This window comes from Procambarus clarkii, chromosome 24 (assembly GCF_040958095.1).
Source record: "Procambarus clarkii isolate CNS0578487 chromosome 24, FALCON_Pclarkii_2.0, whole genome shotgun sequence".
Classification (NCBI taxonomy): domain Eukaryota; kingdom Metazoa; phylum Arthropoda; class Malacostraca; order Decapoda; family Cambaridae; genus Procambarus; species Procambarus clarkii.
Genome location: NC_091173.1, coordinates 32457440 through 32480255, shown reverse-complemented (window position 1 = coordinate 32480255; position 22816 = coordinate 32457440). Strand labels below are relative to the sequence as shown.

General features: G+C 42.5%; 1 long non-coding RNA gene across 1 annotated transcript in view; it reads left to right on the top strand.

Moving 5' to 3' along the window:
- LOC138368237 (uncharacterized) overlaps positions 1–22816 on the top strand; it is a 470460-nt gene that overhangs the window by 206297 nt on the left and 241347 nt on the right. Inside the window, exon 2 of the long non-coding RNA XR_011229548.1 lies at positions 14699–14866. This is a non-coding gene — a long non-coding RNA (uncharacterized lncRNA). The remainder of the gene's footprint in view (positions 1–14698; positions 14867–22816) is intronic.

Below are 22816 nucleotides of genomic sequence, written 5' to 3'. Positions count from 1 at the left end.
GAATTACCGGAAAAATAGGCAGATGGATCTACAATTTCCTGACCAACAGAACCCAATGTGTAATAGTCAACAAAATAAAATCCAGCCCATCAACCGTGAAGAGCTCAGTCCCCCAGGGTACTGTACTTGCTCCAGTACTTTTTCTCATCCTCATTTCGGACATAGACAAGAACACAACCTATAGCACTGTATCATCCTTTGCAGATGACACTAGGATCTTCATGAGAGTAGGCAACATAGAGGACACGGCGAACCTCCAGTCAGATGTAGATCAGGTCTTTCTATGGGCTACAGAAAATAATATGGTGTTTAACGAAGATAAGTTCCAGCTCATGCGCTATGGAAAAAATGAAAATATAAAAACGGAAACCACGTACAAAACTCAGGCAAATCATAACATAGAACGAAAAGGCAATGTAAAGGATCTGGGTGTACTCATGTCGGAAGACCTTACCTTTAAAGAACACAATAAAGTAGCCGTCACAACTGCAAGAAAAATGACAGGTTGGATAACAAGAACTTTTCACACTAGAGATGCTATACCGATGATGATACTTTTCAAAACGCTTGTGCTCTCTAGAGTGGAGTACTGCTGCACAATGACAGCACCTTTCAAAGCTGGAGAAATTACTGACCTGGAGAGCGTGCAGAGATCCTTTACTGCTAGAATCCACTCAGTAAAACATCTAAACTATTGGGACCGACTAAAGAGCCTAAAACTGTACTCCCTTGAGCGCAGGCGGGAGAGGTACATAATAATTTACACGTGGAAAATATTAGAGGGGCTGGTCCCAAACCTGCACACAGAAATAACATCACATGAGACCAGAAGACATGGCAGGATGTGTAGAATACCCCCGTTGAAAAACAGAGGTGCAACTGGTACTCTGAGAGAGAACTCTATCAACATCAGAGGTCCGAGACTGTTCAACACGCTTCCACTACACATAAGGGGCATAACTGGCCGACCCCTCACAGTGTTCAAGAGAGAACTGGATAAGCACCTCCAAAGGATACCTGATCAACCAGGCTGTGACTCGTACGTCAGGCTGCGAGCAGCCGCGTCCAACAGCCTGGTTGATCAGTCCGGCAACCAGGAGGCCTGGTCGACGACCGGGCCGCGGCGACGCTAAGCCCCGGAAGCACCTCAAGGTAACCTCAAGGTAAGGTAAGGTCTTCTTCAAAGATTAATTTGGCAACTGAGCTAAGGTCAGCCTCACTGAGGTCAGTGGAGAAATAAGTCAGGTGTGGACTGGGTAGCAACTGGAGGCAGACTGCTCCCCTGGAGCCGAGGAAGAACATCTAGGCCTGGCTGTGGTATTTTAATAACACTTTAGTGCGCGCAGCACTCGCTGAAAAAAAAAGCGGGTTGTGCGCGCGGCGTTCTGGGCGCTCAAGCGTAAACACAAAAAAGTTTATAATCTTTTCACGCTCCTAACATCAATTCTCGAGCTACGTTTTTCATTTTGGTATCAATGCGTTGGCAATAAAATTCTCTACAAGATCATATGCATAAAATGTCACCCAAGCATTTGGTATCCCACCACGAAGTAAATAAACACGAAGATGACTCGCCGTGACACCCAAACAGGAAGTAAATGTTCATACTCTTTCGTTTGTTGCCAGCCTCACAGTCATCCTACAGCGCTTATTTTGTTATCACTGAACTCGCAATAAAATTCCCCACCCAGACATATGCCTATCAATGTCTAATTATGGTATCGGGTGACCCGCACGAGTGTGGGAACTGGGCGAAGCGTTAGCCGTAATTTCAGCAGCGACGACACTGTTGTGATGCAGCGCTTTGAATGTTTATACTTATTTCACTGTCCTGACATTATTTCTGGATCTACGTATTTCATTTTTATAGCAATGTGTTCGCAATAGAAAGTTCTATAAGAACATGGGTAGAGTTGGCCAACACAGCGTCAAATAAATTTGCGGCGAATAATATCTTACGCGTGTTTGTACCCGTGAGCGTCAAAAGTTTTTACTTTGCTCATGTTTTTCAAGTTTATGCTTGTTTCACACCGTTTTTTTTTTTTGTATAGTGTTCGGAATAAAATTCCCTACACAGACATATGCATATCAAATACAATTCCTTGGAATTCACAGCTGTAGAGATGACGGAAAACACACAACCGGAACCCGCTTTTGACACTCCAACTCGCACCCGCAACACCCACAAAAAAAGTTTCTCTTGTTTCGTGTATACTTACTTTAGTTTTCGTGCTACAGTTCTCATTTAGGTATCAAAATATTCCTAAGAAAATAGACTACAATACTAAAACAATCTAAGACAATTATGTGTACTTACCAAAGCAAAGACGATTGTAGTAAAATAAGTTGAACATTTTATCTCCACTCCACCTCCTTCAGGTACTGATTCCTGAAGTTGTTCAACAGATGTTCCTAGGTGGAGTGAAGCTGGTGCGGGTGGTTATTTCTTGTCCACCCAATACACCCTTTTCCTGTGATAAGTGGTATAACAAGGTATGACGCAAAGTGGAACATCGCATGTCTTGCACGCTATAACAGTTTCCTTCCTGGTACCCGACTTTGCACACACTTCACACCTGCGACGTTTGGGGATTTTTACAAGCTCATGTTTCAATTTATAGTTCAGGCGAGTCTCTGCTATAACAACACGTCGCTGTTGTCTCTGGGTTGGTAATAAACTACTGTCTGAATCGTCGCTCTCACAATTGTCTTCAAACATGAATGTAGAATATGAAATATCTTCATCAGATTCAGCTTCAGCACGAGGTGTAGACGTGAAGAGAGGGCGCCTCACACCCGACGGGTCAGCAGCAGGATACACAGGACCAGTGTCATCATTTATGTCTGGAGCATGAACTAGATGTGGAGATGGTGTAGTTGTTGCAGGCCACTCTGCCTTGTCAAATTTCAATAAAGACCAAATAGCAACTTCATGGAACTGGAGCAGAGTTAGTTTCCTTCGATCATCTGTGTTGGCCTTGTACAATGCATAAGCGTTTTGCAATGCCATTTGCAAGAAATAAAATGTTATTTTCTTGGTCCACTTGTGACATTTCCTGGCGAAATGGTAATACTTTACCATTTGATCAAAGTGGTCAACACCCTTCATGAACTTATTGTAGTCAACAATTGCCTGTGGTTTGTTCACCACAACCTGCTAGTAGTCTTACTCTTCCATCTGGCCTGCGAACTCGTTTTCTTTTCTGAACTTTGCGCATAGTGGGTTTTTTTTGTTACTCCCATCAACATACACAGTCCTAAGAATCTGGTCATTTCTTTCAACTTCACCAGTTTCCAAATATCATCAACATTTTCATTAGCCAGGTTGAATATTTGTAAAGCGTACAGATTGGTTTCATATGCCAAGTAATGAATCAACTCACGAGTAATAAACAACTGAATATATGCAAGTGCATTAGTTGGTTTTGTAATCCTTAGCCCTGGGCTTCCTGTAAAATCATCGAACACTGGTGGAATATTGTCCTCAAGCCACCCACCACTGGCCCCAGGCTGGCGAGTACGTACCGGACACGTACGTTTGCGAGGAGGCTGGGGTGCCTCATCTTCGTCACTAGGTTCATCCTCACCTGATATATCAAAGCTAGAATCACTACCACTATCAACAAATTGGGTTATTTTCAAACGACGAGTAGGATGTCGTTTACTTAGCTGGATTTTAGGAGTGCACGCACTACGTGTGCGCCTTGTGGTGAGAGGCGGCGGTGCTGTTGCCCCCTCCTCCTCCTCCTCAGTTTGGCTTTTAGTCTCCTCCTCTGTTGAGTCATCCCCAAGGGGTCTACGGCCCCCAATTTCAAATTCTTCTACATCCTCACCTTCTGCATCACTTCGTTCATTTTCAGCTTGATCAAAGGCATCCAAGACATTGGGAATCTTGGTGGGAGTGAGCCTCACACCAGCAAACCTCCTATAGATGGTGGTAATCCTGTCTTTTCCACTTGATTCTGAGGCTCCTGTAGCCGAAACACCGCTTGGGCCTGGTGCTGGATCCATTATTGATGAATTTAGTGGGTTATAAACACACACAAACGGGTAATAATCCTTGAAAACGTGTGAGTTTGGCTGCCAAGGGGAGAGAGATCCGATCGCTCCACGTGACAACAAAACAATGGGCCTGTCACGTGACCCAGTAGGCCGACGTGACTTGCGGCCTACCCGAGAGAACGGGAATTTCATGGCGCGGAGTTTGAAACAAACCCCAAGTAAATCGGATTTAAACTGGATTTTTTTACAAATATTTTAAACCGGACCGTAAAATTACGTCGTGATCCGACAAGCGGTTAAGCAAACCGCCCGTAATTCCAAGTCGAAAATCCAGGAAAGTGTTAAGCTATCTGTGTCTGATTGAGTATAGTTGTAGAATCCACATTATTTGTTGTAGTCAATTATCATTTGCCTCAGTTAGGAATATATTCAGTTTAGGAAGTGTTCAGATAGGGCATGTTTCTTTCTATGCTCTTTATTTAATAAATCTTGCTTAGAATTGATGGTGTTTAGTGGAATTTCCCCCCTCAACGATTATTTTACACCCTGCTTGCACCCTCTGCAAGCCTGCAAGTAGTTATTTAATACCTCAGATAATCCCTTTGTACTTTGATTTAATTCCAGACTTAATGTAAATCTTATCCCTCCTTTTCAGATAACTAGGGGTCCATTTTTGGGGTTTATGAATAATTGACTGTATCCTGCTTTACTGTCAATTGTGGGGATTGACAGTGGATAGATTTAGCAGGTGGTGGCGGTGTCTCAGAGGTTTGCAGTGTGGCATAGAAGGGTACGTTGTCCTCGGGTCATGATATCTAAATGATCGAACATTTTAGATCTTGAGGAGTTGAACTGAAAGTTACACAGCAGAACTTTGGTCTGTAGGTTTACCTAATACCAACCAGCATTTAACCAGTAAATGAGGTTAAAGATTGGTCATTAAAGACTGTGGGTCTTTGTTTACAGGACGGACTGTCTACTGGATATGCTCGCTGTTTAGTTCTCATCCGTGCTGTATCACTTGTATCCAACACCTGTGTTTGGTCTTTATTGTACTTTGCTTCATCACTATCACTACCCTTATCTTCTTCGAACAATAAGGTCTGAATTTCACCGTCAGAGAGCGACCTTTCAACACCGCATCAGATGGGGGATTGAGAGCCAGAGGTGCATGCGATACCCCCATGGATGCTCACTCAGGACTGAGCCAACCTGCAGCCCTGGGGCATAATGGGAATTTTTCTCAAAATGGCTCTCTCTCACTGAAGGTGGTCTTCTTCGCGTTATGTGCAGTTTGCATGAAGGTTTACCCTCCCGATGACGGTGGAGGCGTTGTCTGCCTTGTTGAAGTTGTTCACACTGCTCCTGCGGGATGTGGTTTCGCGGTTTTATGCTTCTCGCCTTGCGTGTCGGCAGGCGGTGCTTGCTTCTTCCTTGAAATACACGTGGGCCCTGGTCCTTAGATTTTCCTCACCCTTTTGTCCATTGTTGTTTGCAGAGTTTGCGGTGGTGCAGTATATGCAGACGGCTTCGGTTAGTTGTTGGCCTATGTCGGACTTATTGGTGCTCCGGGAGGCTCGTGGGGAGGTGGGGGGGCCCTTCCCGTAAAGGTTGTGCCAGGGCTCGGGGTTCCTTCTGTCGTGGTAGGCCAGTGGTGCCAGATTCGGAGCATGCGCAGCCTTCAGTTCCGTCTATTTCTGGTTGGCGCAGGGATCCCCCTGTGCGCCGCTTAGGTTCTCGTAAGGTGCGTCAGCCCTTTCGCCATTCGGCCCATTGACGGGGTGATGGGAGGGAGGCTCGCTGTGTTCGCTTGCGCCTGGTCTCATGATTTGCGGGCTTTTCAGGTCAATTTGTGCAGCCGTGGTGGCATTTCGTGGCTCCTCCTCCCTCGGGGGACTCGCAGGGCAGGTCTCTTGTCCAGTGCTCTGTCAAGTCATCTCGGAGTGGGTTCGCATGGGCATGATCGAAATGACCTAGTCCCTTAGGTGGGTTTCCTGTCTGTTTCCGGTCCCAAAACAGGACTGCGCGAACCTTCAGTTCATTCTGGACTTGTCCCATCTGAACCCGTAGGTTTATTGCCCCTCCTTCAGGATGCCTACTCTATCCCAGGGCTGTCTTCTGTTGGAGCCGAGTGCTTGGATGGTGTCCCTGGACCTCAAGGATGCATATTGGCCTGTCCTGATTCATCCAAGGTTCAGGGACTGGCTCGGTTTTGTTGTGGGGCGTCAAGCTTACTGCTTTCGTTGGGCTTGAATCTGGTGCCTCGCGTGTTCACTCATCTTACTTGGGTCGTGGTGGCCCAGCTGTGTCTGTTAGGTGTTCGTGTTCTGGCCTACTTTGACGACTGGCTTGTTTGGGATCCCAGCCAATATGCATGTCTGCTTGCCAGGGATTTGGTTCTTTCCCAGCTCGCCCATGGTTTGGGTTCTTGGTGAACTGGAGGAAGTCCCATCTGGTTCCCTCTCAGGTTCGGTCTTGCCTGTGTTTTCAATGGGACGCTTGTACCGCTTCTTTGTCTCCAGCGGAGACACCGCTCAGACGTTGTCTCAATTCAAAGGGTGACACCCCTAGTGTCAGCACCTGCAACAGAGGAGCTCCAGGATATTTCACAATTCCTAAGTATTGTAGTACAGGTTGATGATAGTGAGTGGTGTCCCAAGGAAATAAAAGTGTTGTGCTTTGGAAAAATAGGTGAGGTAACACAAATGTGCAAAGTGAAGTGAAAATTAGTTGAGAAAAAGTGACCCTAGTGTTTACAGTCCAGACAAAAACTTTCAAGATGACTACCAGCAAGAAGAAAAACAAAACAGAGCTAGATTTTGGGTGTTTTAATGAAGAAAACATTGATATAAGCAGTCTACACAACAAATTGGCCAAATTAGATATTATAGTGAACTATCATGAAGAAATAATCAGCAAATTGAAAGAAAGTAATGAACACTTGAGTAGCAAGGTTTTAGGTCTTGAGGGGTTAGTGAAAGACTTATGCAAGGACAAGAATCGACTGGAAACAAATTGCAAAGCCATGGAAGAGGAAAATAAACTCTTAAAAATAGCTTTGGAAGAAGTTAAAGCAAACTTAAACTTAAATGATTACGATAGGTTAGGTAAGGAAATTCAACAGGAAAAACAGCTTTTGTCAGTACAGATGGAGGAAGTTACACAGTTATCTTTCTTGCACAACAGTGCAAGAAAGATATGCAACTCACCTATGCACAGGTGGCCAAGGAGAAGGAAAAAATAGACGCAGTAAAGGAAGCCAAACACTGCAGCAACCAGGATAAAACATACATTAGGCTGGAAGTCAGAAAGGAACTGGCATCAAATCCTAAATTGGTGCAAAACACAGTTGATCGAAGTAAGTGATAATTTTTGGTTGCAAAGAAAAGAAGATAACTTCCTGGTCAGAACGAGCTGTAGAAGACGAGAAAGTAGTAGATAAAATTGTTGACCTCGTTGAACGTCTTACTACAATCGAGAATGTCTGCGACTACAGGAGGATTGGAAAGTACGTAAAAGGGAAAAATCGACCTTTGAGGATCACCCTAAATGGTGCCAAACAGATGGAAGAAGTCCTAAGGAATGCTAGAAAATTATAAAGTGATGAGGTAGGGAAAGTATGGTTGTTAAGACAAGATCTTTGAAAAAAAGACAGAGAGAAACTGAAACTGAACCTCGCCGAGGCAAAACGTTAAAATGAGAGCAGTAATGAAGAAGAAATCAATTCTTTTTTCTACAAAGTGATAGGGGTAGGCAAACCAGTAAAGTGGTACATAAAGGTAAACCAACAAAAGGATTAGAGAGAGAGGGGTTGTGAAGAATAAAGAGAGTGGGAACAAGTTCCTGAAAATTGCAGTACACCAACATAGATGGAGTGAGATCAAAGATACTGGAGTTAAGTGATGTAATACAGCTGCAGACACCAGACATTGTTGCACTCACTGAGACAAAACTTGAAGATGATATTTTAAATGAGGTCATATTCCCAAGAGGCTACTCGGTCTGGAGACGGGACAGAAAATTAGGAAAGGCGGTGGCATTGCTATGCTAGTGAATGAACACCTAAAGGTAAACGAAATAATGATTGCCAATCCATGAGAAGTTGACATAATAGCAATAGAGATATGCAATCAGGATGATAAACTAACAATCATAAATGCATATAGTCCACCGCCAAGCAACACATGGACAAAGGAGGAGCTAGATAATAAACAAGAGGGTCATATAACAATAATGAGAGAAATAAGTCAGAGCTGATAAAGATAGATCACGACTGTTGGTAGTCGGTGACTTCAATTTAAAATCCATAGACTGGGAAGCATATGAAGCTAGAACGGAGGATTTTTGGACTTGTAGATTCGTAAACCTCATCCTGGAAACATTCATGTTTCAACATGTTAAACAAGCTACGAGGATGAGGGAAGGGGATGTTCCCTCCATGCTTGATTTGATATTTACCAGGAAAGAGGAAGAGATATTTGACATTCAGTACCTCCCTCTCTTGGGTAAAAGTGACCATGTCTATAATTTGGAAGAAAATGAGGTTGAGGAAGTTGAAAAAGCCTGATTTCAGGAGAGGTCTTTATGAGGAACTCAGACATTTCTTTAAGGAAATTGACTGGAAAGACTTGCTGTTAGGACATGAAATAAATGAGATGTATGTCAAATTTTGTGAAATATATGATGAAGGCACAAAAGAATTTATTCCAAAGCAGAGATGCAGAACGAGGAAACAGGATTGGTTCCACTAGAAATTGCGAAAGGGCTAGAGACCAAAAGATACAAAAATGGAATCAATATATGAAGAGGCCAAACCCCCAAACATACCAGCGATACAAAGATGCGAGAAACAACTACACGGCAGTGAGGAGAGAGGCAGAAAGAAATTTTAAAAAAGGGATTGCGGACAAAGGTAAAACAGAACCAGGTCCATTCTATAAATTCATAAACAACAAATTGCAGGTAAAGGATAATATTCAGAGGTTGAAAATGGGAAATAGATTCACAGAAAATGAAAAGGAAATGTGTGAAACATTAAAAGGAAAGTTCCAAAGAGTGTTTGTACATAATGAAATCTTCAGGGAACCAGACACAATAAGAATTCCAGAGAACAGCATAGAGCACATAGAGGTGTCTAGAGATAAAGTGGAGAAAATGCTAAAGGAGCTAAGTAAGAACAAAGCAGTTAATCCAGATGGAGTTTCACCATGGGTTCTGAGAGAATGTGCACCTGAGCTCAGCATTCCACTTCAACTGATTTTTCAGGCATCCCTATGTAATGGAGTTGTAGCTGATGTGTGAGAAAAAGGTTAACATCGTCCTAATCTACAAAAGTGGTGGCAGGGAAGACCCCCTTAACCCTTAAACTGCGCAAGACGTCATATGAAGTGTTGGAGTACTATGCAAGATTTAAACGGCCCACGGATACACGGGGTTCACCTCACCTTCATCAGGGCTCTTATAAACAGATGCCATTTAAAAAAAAATCATGGGCAAAACTCCTGGGTGTTAGGGGCCTCAGTATTGAGTGAGCTACCAAGCCTGACGCACGCAGCATGAGCTCACAGCAATGCTGTTCAGCTTGTGACCACAGCATCGCCTAAAAATGCCATAATATACTTGTTCATGCTATTATGTAGCGATGATATTATTACAGAAGACCCCTTACTGTGATAAAACTGACCAGGGTTCTGATAATAGCTGGATTGTGGTGATATTTAGCACTGTGCGCCATGGAGGGAGGAGTAATGCTGTGCGCCATGGAGGGAGGAGTAATGCTGTGGGAGGGAGAGTGGTGGCGATGTCTTCTGAGTGTGTGTGGCCACCTTTTATTGACTGCACTCACCATACCAGCTTAGTGGTTTGTCGTCTGCACGACGCCACCGTGCAGACAACGGTGTTGTTTACTGGTTACCGCGATGGTCTTTGGGCACCATACCAGTTTACTTGTACAAGTATGGTGAATAAAACATGTAGATATTTATATATAATGTGTGTATATAGCGTAATAACACCACAAACAGTATTGTTGGAGGAGAAATATTAGTGCGCCTGGCCTTGAGAGCGGCCGCCACCACCAGCTGACTGTGTGAGTAGCTATGTCTTTATGCCTTTATTCACCATACAAGCTTAGATGTACAGTTATGGTGAACAAAACATGTAAATACTTATATATAACGTCTGTATATAAAAGCAAAAACAGTATGGTGGGAGGAGAATGTGGGTGAGTGAGGTGTTGAGGGAGTGAGTGGCAGCGCGAGTGGCTGGCTGGTGTGTGGCGGTCACTCCTTGTTACTTTTTGACTCATAATAGCAACTTAGTGGTTCGTTATGGTGAACAATACATGCAGATACTTATATATAACCTGTGTATATATAGTGTAATAACTGACAAAGTATTTGTTCACTGTTTGATGAACATAATAATTGAATCAACAATATGCACACCATATATTTGAGTACAGCGAAGAATCACTCATTTTATTATATAAATATATCACACTACACACTATTGAATAATATTACAGCAAAAAACTATGAAAAATCAATCAGTGACATTGAAATAATTAGGTAATTATCTGTTTGTGGCCACTCCTGTTTGACAGCTGGCAAGCAACAGACTGTATGGGACGCGCGCTGAGTCAGCGCCTGTTTTTTGCCAGAATTCCCCACCGTATAACGAGCAATATATGCCACTTACGAGTTTGTTATTATTTTCCCCCATGATCAGTGAACACAAATTACAGGTTTAGAAGAATTTTTTTTTTTTTTTTTTTTGTATGCGCCTGTGGGTGACAAATTCTAAATAGCCCTGCGCCATACAAGGGTTAACCCTTCCACTGCTCAAGGGTCCTGAGGACATTTACACCCCTGTGCGCAAGAAAAAAATTATAAAAAATTATTTCGTTTTCTTAAAATCTTAATATGTGTTCCCTGAGCACGGGAAAAATAAAATAAAAATCGTAGGTGACATATTTTGGGCGCAATTGACCGAGGAAGTCTGACAAAAAGTGGGCGTTGACAGAGCGGTCGTCAGAGCCGGTCAGCGTCACCCGCGCTAACAGGTGTGAGTTGCCACAAAGATATTATCACTTAATTATTTCTATGTCTCTGATTTTTTATATTTTTTTGCAGTAATATTATTCAATAGTGTGTATTGTAATATATTTATATAATAAAAGTGGTGAATAATCGCTATACTCAAAAGTATGGTGTGCATATTAGTGATTCAATTATTACGTTCATAAAACAATAAACAAATAGTTTTGCTGTTATTACACACTATACTCAGGTTATATATAAGTATCTGCATGTTTTGTTCACTATAATGAACCACTAAGTTGGTATTGAGAATCGAAAAGCAACGAGGAGTGACCGCCACACACCAGCCAGCCACACACCAGCCAGCCACTTGCTGCCACTCCCTCAACAACGCCTCACTCGCCCACTTTTTCTTCCCACCATCCTATTTTATGTTTTATTCAAAATATACAGACGTTATATATAAGAATCAACATGTTTTGTTCACCACAACTGTACAATTAAGCTGATATAGTTAGTTCAGGCACTAAGAGTCGTCGTTACACACACAGTCAGCTGGCGGCTTCCTCACTCATTCTAGGTCACACGCACTAAACTTTCTCCCCCTAACAATACCGTTTGTGGTGTTATTACATTATACACAGACGTTATATATAAGTATGTATATATTTTGTTCATCACAACTGTACAGCTAAGCTGATATAGTTAGTAAAGGCACTAAGAGTCGTCGCTCTACACACAGTCAGGTGGCGGCTCCCTCACTCATTCAAGGTCACACGCACTAAACTTTCTCCCCCAAGAATACTGTTTGCAGTGTTAATACACTATACACACACATTATATATAAGTATCTACATGTTGTATGCACCGTAACTGTACACCTAAGCTTGTAGAGTGCCTGAAGAGCATAGTGGCCACCCTCTAAACAGCTAGACAAATCATGCAGGCGACGTCACCTCCGTCACCCAAATGGCTCCTCCCAGCATAATCCTGTTATTACACTAATACACACATTATATATAAGTATCTACATTTGTGTTCACCATAGAGAACCACTAAGCTGGTATGGTGAATGCAGACAATAACAGGTGGCTACACAGTCAGTAAACGATGCTATTTTCCTCCATCTCTCAGCATCACTCGTCCCACAGCGCTAATTATTACAAGAATCCTGCTATTATCACATCTCTGGTTATTTATATCACAGTCAGGGGTCATCTGTAATATTGTCATCGCTAAATAATAGCAATTATATATTTATTTTGACATTTTTCGGTGATGCTGTGGTCACAAGCTAAACAGCAGTGCTGTTTGCTCATGCTGCGTGCGCCAGCCTTGGTTGCTCCAACAGTACTGTTCCTCTCACACCTAAGAATATTGCCCAGTTTTTTTTTAAAAATGGCGTCAGTTTACAAGAGCCCTGAGGAAGCTAATGTGAACCCTGTGTAGCCGCGAGCCATTTGAATCAGGCCTGGCACCCTATGTCGCATGTATACTCCATGCGCACCGCGGGACATGTTACTCATGGCGTATATATACGCCATGCGCAGTTTAAGGGTTAAGGAAAGCTAGTTTTGACTGCCGGCTGCTAAAGCTTCACTGGTTGAAGGCATTTGGGTTGCCTGTGATGCCTCACTTGTTGAAGGCATTTGGCTTGCCTGTGATGCCTCACTTGTTGAAGGCACTTGGCTTGCCTGTGTCACCTCGCTTGTTGAAGGCATTTGGCTTGCCTGTGATGCCTCACTTGTTAAGGTGTATAACACGTAACTTGTCTTTAATTGCTAGGACAACCTTCTTCCTCTTAACACCTCCAGAACGATTGATGCTGCTACTAGACATAGTCTTGGCCAAAAATGTTCAAAGTTACTATGAAAATAAAGTTATTAAAAAAAATATCTCACTAATGGCACAGCACTGTGGTATAACACGAGGGAAGGGAGCACATGGATTGACCAGTTTTGGACGGGTCCACTTGGGGCAGCTATAGCACGTTACGTAGGCCGCCAGGAGGAAAAACTCACAATATTTTTTAAGGAAACTTCAGCCTGTGCACATTGTTTTTAGGAAACTTATATATTTGTTATTACATAATTACTAGTACTAATTTCATTTGTTTTTGGCTATGATGAATTGTTCTAAAATTAATGGTGTTTTTATGATTCTTATATATTTGTTATTACATAATTACTAGTACTTATTTCATTTGTTTTTGGCTATGATGAATTGTTCAAAAATTAATGGTAATTCCTGTACCCAGGTAGTCCCTCCCTATGCTCCGCTCCCACCCTCCCAACACCACCCACCCACTCCACCCCCTCCTCCATAATGCGTCTTGAGCCACAGGCAGACGGGATTAATACGGTACGGCCTGCCCCATGGCTTTCATGTCCAGACAATTTCTGGATATGAAAGTGACAAAGGTTACGATTTTGGCTGTATAAGGGCATTTTCCGGATGTTCGAATCCCGGATAATCCTGTGGTTACAGTGTATATATAGTATGCCTTTTCTAAGGTACATATAGTATGATTCATTATTGTACAGTTTAGTAGTACTGTATATAACAATGAAATATTCTTGATTTATATTATTAAAAAAATGCATTACATAAATGCCTTCTGAAGGCATCACCTGTTGCAAGGAATCCCTCACTTCGTCGAATCAGGGTTGGTCCCAATTAGTTTGCCGAATTGAGGTTACACTGTATAGTGAAAATCTTTGTTGGTCCAGGTATGCTATGCTATGGATATCATGCTATGGATATCATGCAATGATGGGAGACCAAGAGCTGAACTATGCTTGGCTCCAAGTTATTTTATTGCTTCCCATGACTGCTAAGAAACAATTTACCTAATGGAATCATAGGGGCAATATCTGTTCAAATATTATCACAAAATCACATATTATTTATCATATGATGACAGCATTTCACTAGATGACCACTTTGGAGGGTTAAGATATTTCTAATGCTAAAGAGATAGATCTCATTTAAATTAACTATCAATCTTTTTCTAATGACTAATTTATTACTGTATGTTTTTATTGGTAACTTGGCTATATCTTATTGATTTCTTATTTACATAGTGAAAGTCCTGTAGGGCAGGCATGTCAAACTGAGGTTCCCCCGAGGGCCAAATGGGCCACATTTGTGTTATCATGAGGGACACACACGTCAAGTAATTGAAGTTATTTAATAAAAGTTATTGCAGAATATTTTTTCTATTACATTATACAGTATACCAAATTACAGTATTCTTTGTGCGGGCTGCAGGTGTGCTTGCAAAGGACTGCATGTTTGACATGCCTGCAGTAGGGCATAGTATCCAGTACTGTAGTTCACTACCCCCAGTGTATTGTACAAAATGTTTTATATACAGTATATGATGGCTCTTCCATGGTGCAAAGATTATATATTATTTCTTTTTTGGCAGCCTTATACATGCGAGATGGAAGTCAATAAGGCTGATTTTGTTTTAGTGAACCCTTCTTTTAGTATGTTGTTTGTGCATGTTAAGTGGATTTTGGTCCACTTTGCCTTGTATTGTGGGAATTTCCCACTCCAATGTGTAAAGCAAATTTTATAGTTACTCTGTTCCATAGTAATATAATGATTCTTAATTTAACTTGGTGGCTAATAATCACATTCACTGATGACAGCTGTGGCACTGTGGGAGATGCTAGGCATGTCGGGGGCATTGCTGGTAACCGTTATGGCTTCTGTGGCCTTCTTATGTTGTGTGTGTGGCATCGCGGTGGTGATATACATCTACAGGAGGAAGCGGGCCTCACAAGGAACTCCACTACACACTCAGGCCTCCTACCCAAGTGAGTATTCGTGGGGTTGTGTATTATTATTTGCGATGGTTGGCAGTTACATGAAGAGTAATTGGTACGTGGAGAAAGTATTAATATTATGGTTAGTAATCATATTGTACTGTGGCAATAGCATCATGGGAGCAAGATAAGGAAATTATCAGGAGACACTACTATACCAGTAAGATTATAAATAGCACTTGGAGGATAAAGCTCTGAAATAGGAGAGTGGGATGGAACTTGGACCATCGGGCATCAAACGCTGACCTACAAGAAGGGAGGCGTTCGAGTTGAGATCACACAACTGCAAGCTTATGGATAGGATCTTCAGGGAGGGAATCATTCACCATCCTTCAGGGAAAGATGTACAGTCCTTGTACAGTCGTAACAACGTGGATTTGTTAAAAACAGATCTGCCTTACAAATTTGCTCACATTTTTGGTAACGGTAACCCAGCTACTCAAAGGCCTTCCAGGGGATGTAGTGTACATGGGTTTTGCTAACGCTTTCGATAAGGTACCACATGAAAGACTGGCAAGCAAATTATAGGCCCATGGAATAAATGGTAAAATATTAGAATGGATAAAACAGTGGTTGAAGGAAAGAAGACAAAGAGTGGTGCTAAATGGAACGAATCTGCCCAAAACACTGCACGTACTAGTGACTTTACAAGAATGTAATTACTATACTATGTATCCTCACAATCCCAATGTACCTTCTTGTATATAAATAAATAAATAAATAAATAAATAAATATATCTGAATGGAGAAATGTGATAGGGGGGGTGCCACACGGGTCCATTTTGGGACCTACCCTTTTTGTTATATACATCAATGACATAGATGGGAATATAACAAACCACATCATCAAATTTGCAGATGACACAAAGATTTATGGTAAAGAAGGAAATGATAATGATATTAAAGCCTTTCAAGGAGATCTACTTTACCCTGTTCCAGGGCTTGGGGTCTCCCAGGTCGTCCACAGGGTTATTAAGTTCAGCCAAGCTACGGTCTATCCTCGTGCCCATGACTTTCGGAAGTTTGCTGCTTTGGCTGCCGTCTTCGGCACCATGTCTTGGGCTGATCTTCGGGCGCGGGGATTTTGGAGGTCGGACAGGGTCCTGGCCATCCATTATTTGGTTGACATTCTTGGTCCTGGGGATTCATGTGTGGCCTTGGGTCAAAGGTTGCAGCCATTTGTCTTGCCTTAGAGTTGAGAAGTGTGTGGCGGCCGCTTCCCAGGTATGTCCCTCTTATCCTTATCTTTGGTTATGTATCTCCAGGGAGCCAAAGAGGCTCCCCACAGAAAACCAGCATTGAATTTGATGAAGCATCATTTTCTTGGTGAGCCCCAGAGGCTCTCTGACACCCTCCATCCCTCCGGTTGGCAATTTTTGTGTTGTTTTGATGTTTAGCCTCCGAACTGGAGTTGCTAGGTAGCCGGCACAGGGGGTCTGGGGGGACTGTACAGATGAGCGACGTGGCAACGTGGCATCTCATTGGCTTGTTTCTGTGGGAATTGAGGGAATTCTGCCTCTGTTTGGTTTTCGGTTGCAATTTTCTTCCTATCTGGGGTCTGTTTTGTTATGCCTACCTTTCTGGGTGCCTATCCCCGGTCGATGGCAGACAAGGAAAACCCTCAACCACAGGGGAAGGGGGGTTTCCAAGGCCATTGCTCCTTGTGCCTCTCTGAGGGAGGCCAGGTTCTGGCTCGAGGTCCCTGTTAGGCTGAACTCCATTAACTAAAGCCCTGGTCTAATAAATCGCATATTAGCCTGATAGCTGCATGGAGCCTCCGAGGTTCACCCAGAAATGGCATTTTGTTACATTCAATGCTTTTTTTTTTTTACGTGTAGGTGTTTAAGTAAAGGATTTTAACAGTTTACAAAGAATTTTACTCTATTTTTGTTCCGAACACTTGATTTTCGGCGCACCACCAGAATGTCATAATAAATGTGGCGCATCAAAGAGGTTAAAATACTGAACAATTTGGAGGATGTTGATCCGGACAATTTCTTCAAAAGGTTAGATGTAACTCGGATGAGAAGCATAGGGTTCAAGCTCAATGAGCCACGATGTAGGACTGAAAACAGGAGATGCATTTTCACCCATAGGGTTATAAACCTGTGAAACAGCCTACCCATCAAAGCCATAAATGCTAAAACTCTGCTATGTTTTAAAATACAACGTGAAAAGATCAGGGCAAATGGGGCGACTTTTGACATGCCACTGGCTTCCTGTCATCGTTGAGATCACTAGCATTAATGGTCCTCAGGTAAATTCAGGTAAGTTTGGAAGCAAATCATCAAATGAAATTCAACTTCAGACAATGTTAACATCAGCAATAAAAATGATGGAAAGTTCCTTGGTCTATATATAGACAAGATACTCAACTTCAGTACCCACATACAACACACAACCAAAAAAAATATATCTATAAAAGACAGTAGGTATACTTTCTAAAATCAGATTTTATGTACCAAACTCAGCTCTCCTCTTATTATACTATGCACTAATCTATCCCTATCTTACATAGAGTATCTGTGCATGGGGGTTCATCCACTACCTCAAGCCCATCATCACCCAGCAAAAATCTGCTATCAGAACAATAAGAGACTCTGCTTCAGAAAACACACAGCCCCCCTGTTTAACCCTTAACATGCTCGGGGTCTAATATCCTGCCATCCCCACAGGCGCATGTCATTTTGAAAAAAAAAAAAATTATTTTTTCTTTCTAACCTTTTAATTTGTGTTCACTGATCACGGGAAAAATAATAAAAAAATCGTAAGTGGCATATATTGCCCGCTATAGGGCGGGGAAGTCTGGCAAATTATAGGCGCTGACTCAGCGTGCGTCCCAGGTGGTCTGTTGCTCGCAAGCTGTCAGGCCAGAGTTGCCACAAAGAGATAATTACCGAATTATTTCAATGTCTGATTGATTTTTCATACTTTTTTTGCTGTAATATTATTCAATAGTGTGTAGTGTGATATATTTATATAATAAAATGAGTGAATCATTGCTGTACTCAAAAATATGGTGTGCATATTGTTGATTCAATTATGTTCATCAATCAGTGAACAAATACTTTGTCGGTTATTACACTATAAGCACAGGTTATATATAAGTATTTGCATGTTTTGTTCACTATAACGAACCACTAAGTAGCTATTATGAGTCAAAAAGTAATGAGGAGTGACCGCCGTGTACCAGCCAGCCACTCCCGCCCTCCCTCCAGTCATCTGACTCACCCACATTCTCCTCCCACAATAATGTTTTTGCTATAATTCACTATATACAGACGTTATATATAAGTATCTACATGTTTTGTTCACCATAACTGTACATCTAAGCTTGTATGGTGAGTAAAGGCACAGAGATGTGGCTACTCACACAGTCAGCTGATCGGCGGCCGCCCTCAAGGTCAGACGCACTAATATTTCTCCTCCAACAATACTGTGTGGTGTTATTACGCTATATATCTTATATACAGACGTTATATATAAGTATCTACATGTTTTGTTCACCATAACTGTACATCTAAGCTTGTATGGTGAGTAAAGGCACAGAAATGTGGCTACTCACACAGTCAGCTGATCGGCGGCCGCCCTCAAGGCCAGACGCACTAATATTTCTCCTCCAACAACACTGTGTGGTGTTATTACGCTATACACACACATTATATATAAATATCTACCTGTTTTATTCATCATACTTGTACAAATAAACTGGTATGGTGCCCAAAGACCATCGTGGTAACCAGTAAACAACACCGTCGTCTGCATGGTGGTGTCGTGCAGACGACGCCACCGCTCTCACCAAAATGGCGGCTCCAAACTTTCTCTTGCTGTTTATACCCTCTATACGCACGTTATATATAAGTATCTACATTTGTGTTCACCATAGCGAACCACTAAGCTGGTATGGTAAATGCAGTCAATAAAAGGTGGCCACACACAGTCAAAAGACATCGCCACCACCCTCCCTCCCACAGCATTACACCTCCTTCCATGGCACACAGCGCTAAATATCACCACAATCCTGCTATTATCAGAACCCTGGTCAGTTTTATCACAGTCAGGGGTCTTCTGTAATAATATCATCACTACATAATAGCATGAACAAGTATAATTTGGCATTTTTAGGCGATGCTGTGGTCACAAGCTGAACAGCAGTGCTGTTAGCTCATGCTGCGTGCGTCAGGCTTGGTTGCTCACTCAATACTAAGGCCAATAACACCCAGGAGTTTGGCCCACGATTTTTAAAAAAAATGGCGTCTGTTTACAAGAGCCCTGATGAAGGTGTGGTGAACCCCGTGTATCCGTGGGCTGTTTAAATCTTGCGTAGTACTCCAACACATCATATGACGTGATGCGCAGTTTACTGGTACAACGTCCAGCACGTCATATGACGTGATGCGCACTTTAAGGGTTAAATACCTAAACTTGCTAAACATAAACTCACTCCACACATTCTCTTGTCCCATTTACATGTACAAGACCTTTTTCCTAAATGCAAATCTTGATCTGAAACTCTTTCTTGACAGATGTAATAGAACCCAAAATCATCATACCAGAAATACATATACCTCTGATATCCCCAGTCAAATTAACACTTTCGCGCACCTAGGAACAGCTGTGTGTCAGTTATTTTTATCATGTTTGCTAGACGGGGACGCATGTCACGTCCCTAATTAAAATATTTGTTACAGTTATTATTTTTATCCGATCAGTATGAGACTGGTTTCAACAAATGATGGTAATGGCTGGTCTACTAACAACACACCACCACTTGTAGACAAAGGAACACCAGGCTTGACTATACTAGTACCTACCATTCCTCTGGAATTTATACAATTATTTCTGATGCAATAGTTGCTTGAATTTCTTGTATATGAAAATAACTTGTATGCTTCACAAAACAAACAGAATGCTTTTACCAACACAATGAATACCTGGAATGATGTAAGTGCAAAGGAAATGACAAGATATTTGGGACTGTCACTGTTGATGAGCATTATGAAGTTCCCAATGATGAGAATGTACTGGCAAACAGGTAGGATGTGGCATGTACCTTGTTTCAGTACTTTTATGACATCGAAATGATATCAACTGATTGCAAAGTTTTCCATACTTATAACAACAATGACATTCCCAAAGACAATGAAGACAGACTGGTAAAAGTGAGAACAGTGATGCAATATTTTACAAGCAAATTTACAACACTCTTCATTCCTATGAAACAATTGAGTTTTGATGAAGGCACAATGTCATGGCATGGCCAACTATCTTTCAAGGTTTATAATCCAAATAAGCCTGATAAGTATGAAGTAAAACTGTACATGCTTGCTGAATCCACATCTCGTTACATATATGACTTTGAAGGGTATGCTGGAATTGGTAAAACAACAGTTGAGATGGTCATGGGCTTGATTGAACCCCTGAAGAACAAGGGTTATCATTTTATATGGATAACTACTATAACTCTAAAACTCACAGAAAAGCTACATGAACATGGGGTATACACATGTGGAATTATCAGATTGCAGCGTGGTGCACCCAAGGATCTGCAACTTAAAACAAAGGGTAAATTTCCAGTAGATACAACGCTATTCAGACGCAAGGATAATACATTTATAATCATGAGGAAAGACAAGCGAGTTGTCACTCATCACAATGCTGATACACAAGAAGAGGAAGGAAGGAAAAAACCAGTGTTGAATGTAATGAAACGCCATTTTCTGAGTGAGTCCCGGAGGCTCCCCGGAGCTATCCAGGCTGATTTGCTAATGTCAGACTTTGGCATCAGTTATGTGTATGGAGTTCTTTGGGCTTACTGGCGACCACAAGCCAAAACCTGGCCCCCTCAGAGAGGCAATGGGAGCAATGGCCAATAGAAACCTCCGTGTTGTTGGAAGCATTCTATGTCTGCCATCGACCAGGTCAGGCACTCAGAAAGGTAAGCGTCCCAAAACAAACTGCTATTCTGGTTAAAATTGCTACTAAAAGCCGAACTAGTGGATAGAACTCTCCAAACAGAAACGAGGAAATTAGTATGACGTCATCCGTCGTTGCGCCACTGTCTGCATAGCTCACCCCTTCCCGGGAGGGGGACGTGGGAGCCTCAGACCCCCCATGCCAGCGATCCACACCCCATTTCTGAAGCTGGATGTCAAGCAAAACGTGAAAAAAATGCCGACCGGGGAGAGGGAGGAATGCCGGGGAGCCTCCGGGATTCACCCAGAAATGGTGTTTCATTATATTCAATGCTCTGTTTCTGGAGGGAGCCCCTATGGCTCCACGTAGCTAACTACCCACAGAGGAATAAAGGGACTTACCCAAGAGACGGTCGCCGCTCACTCCTCAACTTGAAGACGAGACAACTGGCTGCAACCGCCGACCCAAAATGACACAGGCTCGACTAGGCCCAGGAACATTCAAGAGATAACGAGCAGTCAGGACCCTGTTCGACCGCCAAAATCCCCATGCCCGAATGTCAGCCCAGGACATATTGCCAAAGATGGCTGCAAGAGCCGCAAACTTGCAAACGTCATGGGCACGAGGATAGACTGCAGGCTGGCTAGTCTTAATAATCCTGTGGACGACCTGGGAGACCCGCATTCGCGAACAGGGAAGAAGGGAAACCGGATCAACCCAAAGGCCATCAACACATTAATTATTAAAAGGATCAACCCAACAGAAGCCGTGGCGCACAAATAATGGCGGAGAGTTGCAACCAGAAACAAAACATAATGCACCCCGGCTTGACCAATCAAGCATTAATAACCCAAGGATCCCTCCGGAAAGCAGGAGTTTCCTTCTTCGCCAGAAAAGAAGGAGACGGATGCAGATGAACAAACCTATTGCCCCGACCGAAGGAGCAGAAACCCTTGCACCAGAGGAGAGCATGAAGCTCACCAACCTGACTCCCAGAGGCTAATGCCAACAGGAAAAGACCCTTCGAGAAACAATCCTGAATCGAAGGGGCCACAACAAACAGAGGAGAAGAAAAGAAAAAAGCATTGTTCAAAGACCAGGACGGCTCAGGCGGTGCATGAGCAGGCCGGAGGTGAAACAACGCCCGGGACAGCTTGCGAAACGGCGCATACGTAACATCAATACCGAAAACAAGCTGAAGTGGCTCAGCCAGCGCCGCACGATACGAGGCGACAGTGTTAGGCATTAGGAGATGGTCCTGGAACAACCAAGAGAGAAAGGACAACACCACTCTAACAGAAAGCAAAGTACGACGACGAAGACTCAAGAAGAACCGGAAGGACCGCCAGGAAACTTCATACTGCCCTCGAGACAAAGCCCGCAGGTGGGACACTAACAAGGAAGCCACCTGATCACCATAGAGATGATGATAAACTCGAGTCAAAAATACCATACACGAAGACTCGAAGAGAAGATCGAACCAATCACATCACGTCACGAGAAGACTGTGCTGCCATCGTGATCAAGGAATTGCAGGATAAGTTAAGGTATTCAACCCCAAAAAATGACATCAAATCAGCTTATAGAGTGGGTACCAAATCATCTGGTTCAAATAACCGGAGAATTTGAATTAAACTAGATAGCTGCTCCCGCAAGTCTGATCTTATCTCATCTGCAGTCGCTAGTAAATCCACTGTTTATGTGAATCAATGTCTGACCAGGTTCAGGCAAAATCTCTTTTTTTTAAACTGCGTGGTTTCTGCAAAAATTCCCCTAAAATTAAACACTGTTTTGTGCGAGATGGTAAAATTATAGCTAGGAGGACTGACACTGGAAAAACCTATTCAATAATCACTGAAGCTCACCTTAATTCTTTCCTCAGTGACTGTGGGATAGCTGCTGTATAGCCAGAATTCAAATTATAATCTCATTTAACTACCATTGTGTACTTAAGCTCTGCCTTTCCTTTCAAAAGGTTTTAACTTTAGTTAAAGAAAAAAAATTGTCATCTTTATTATTGTCTTT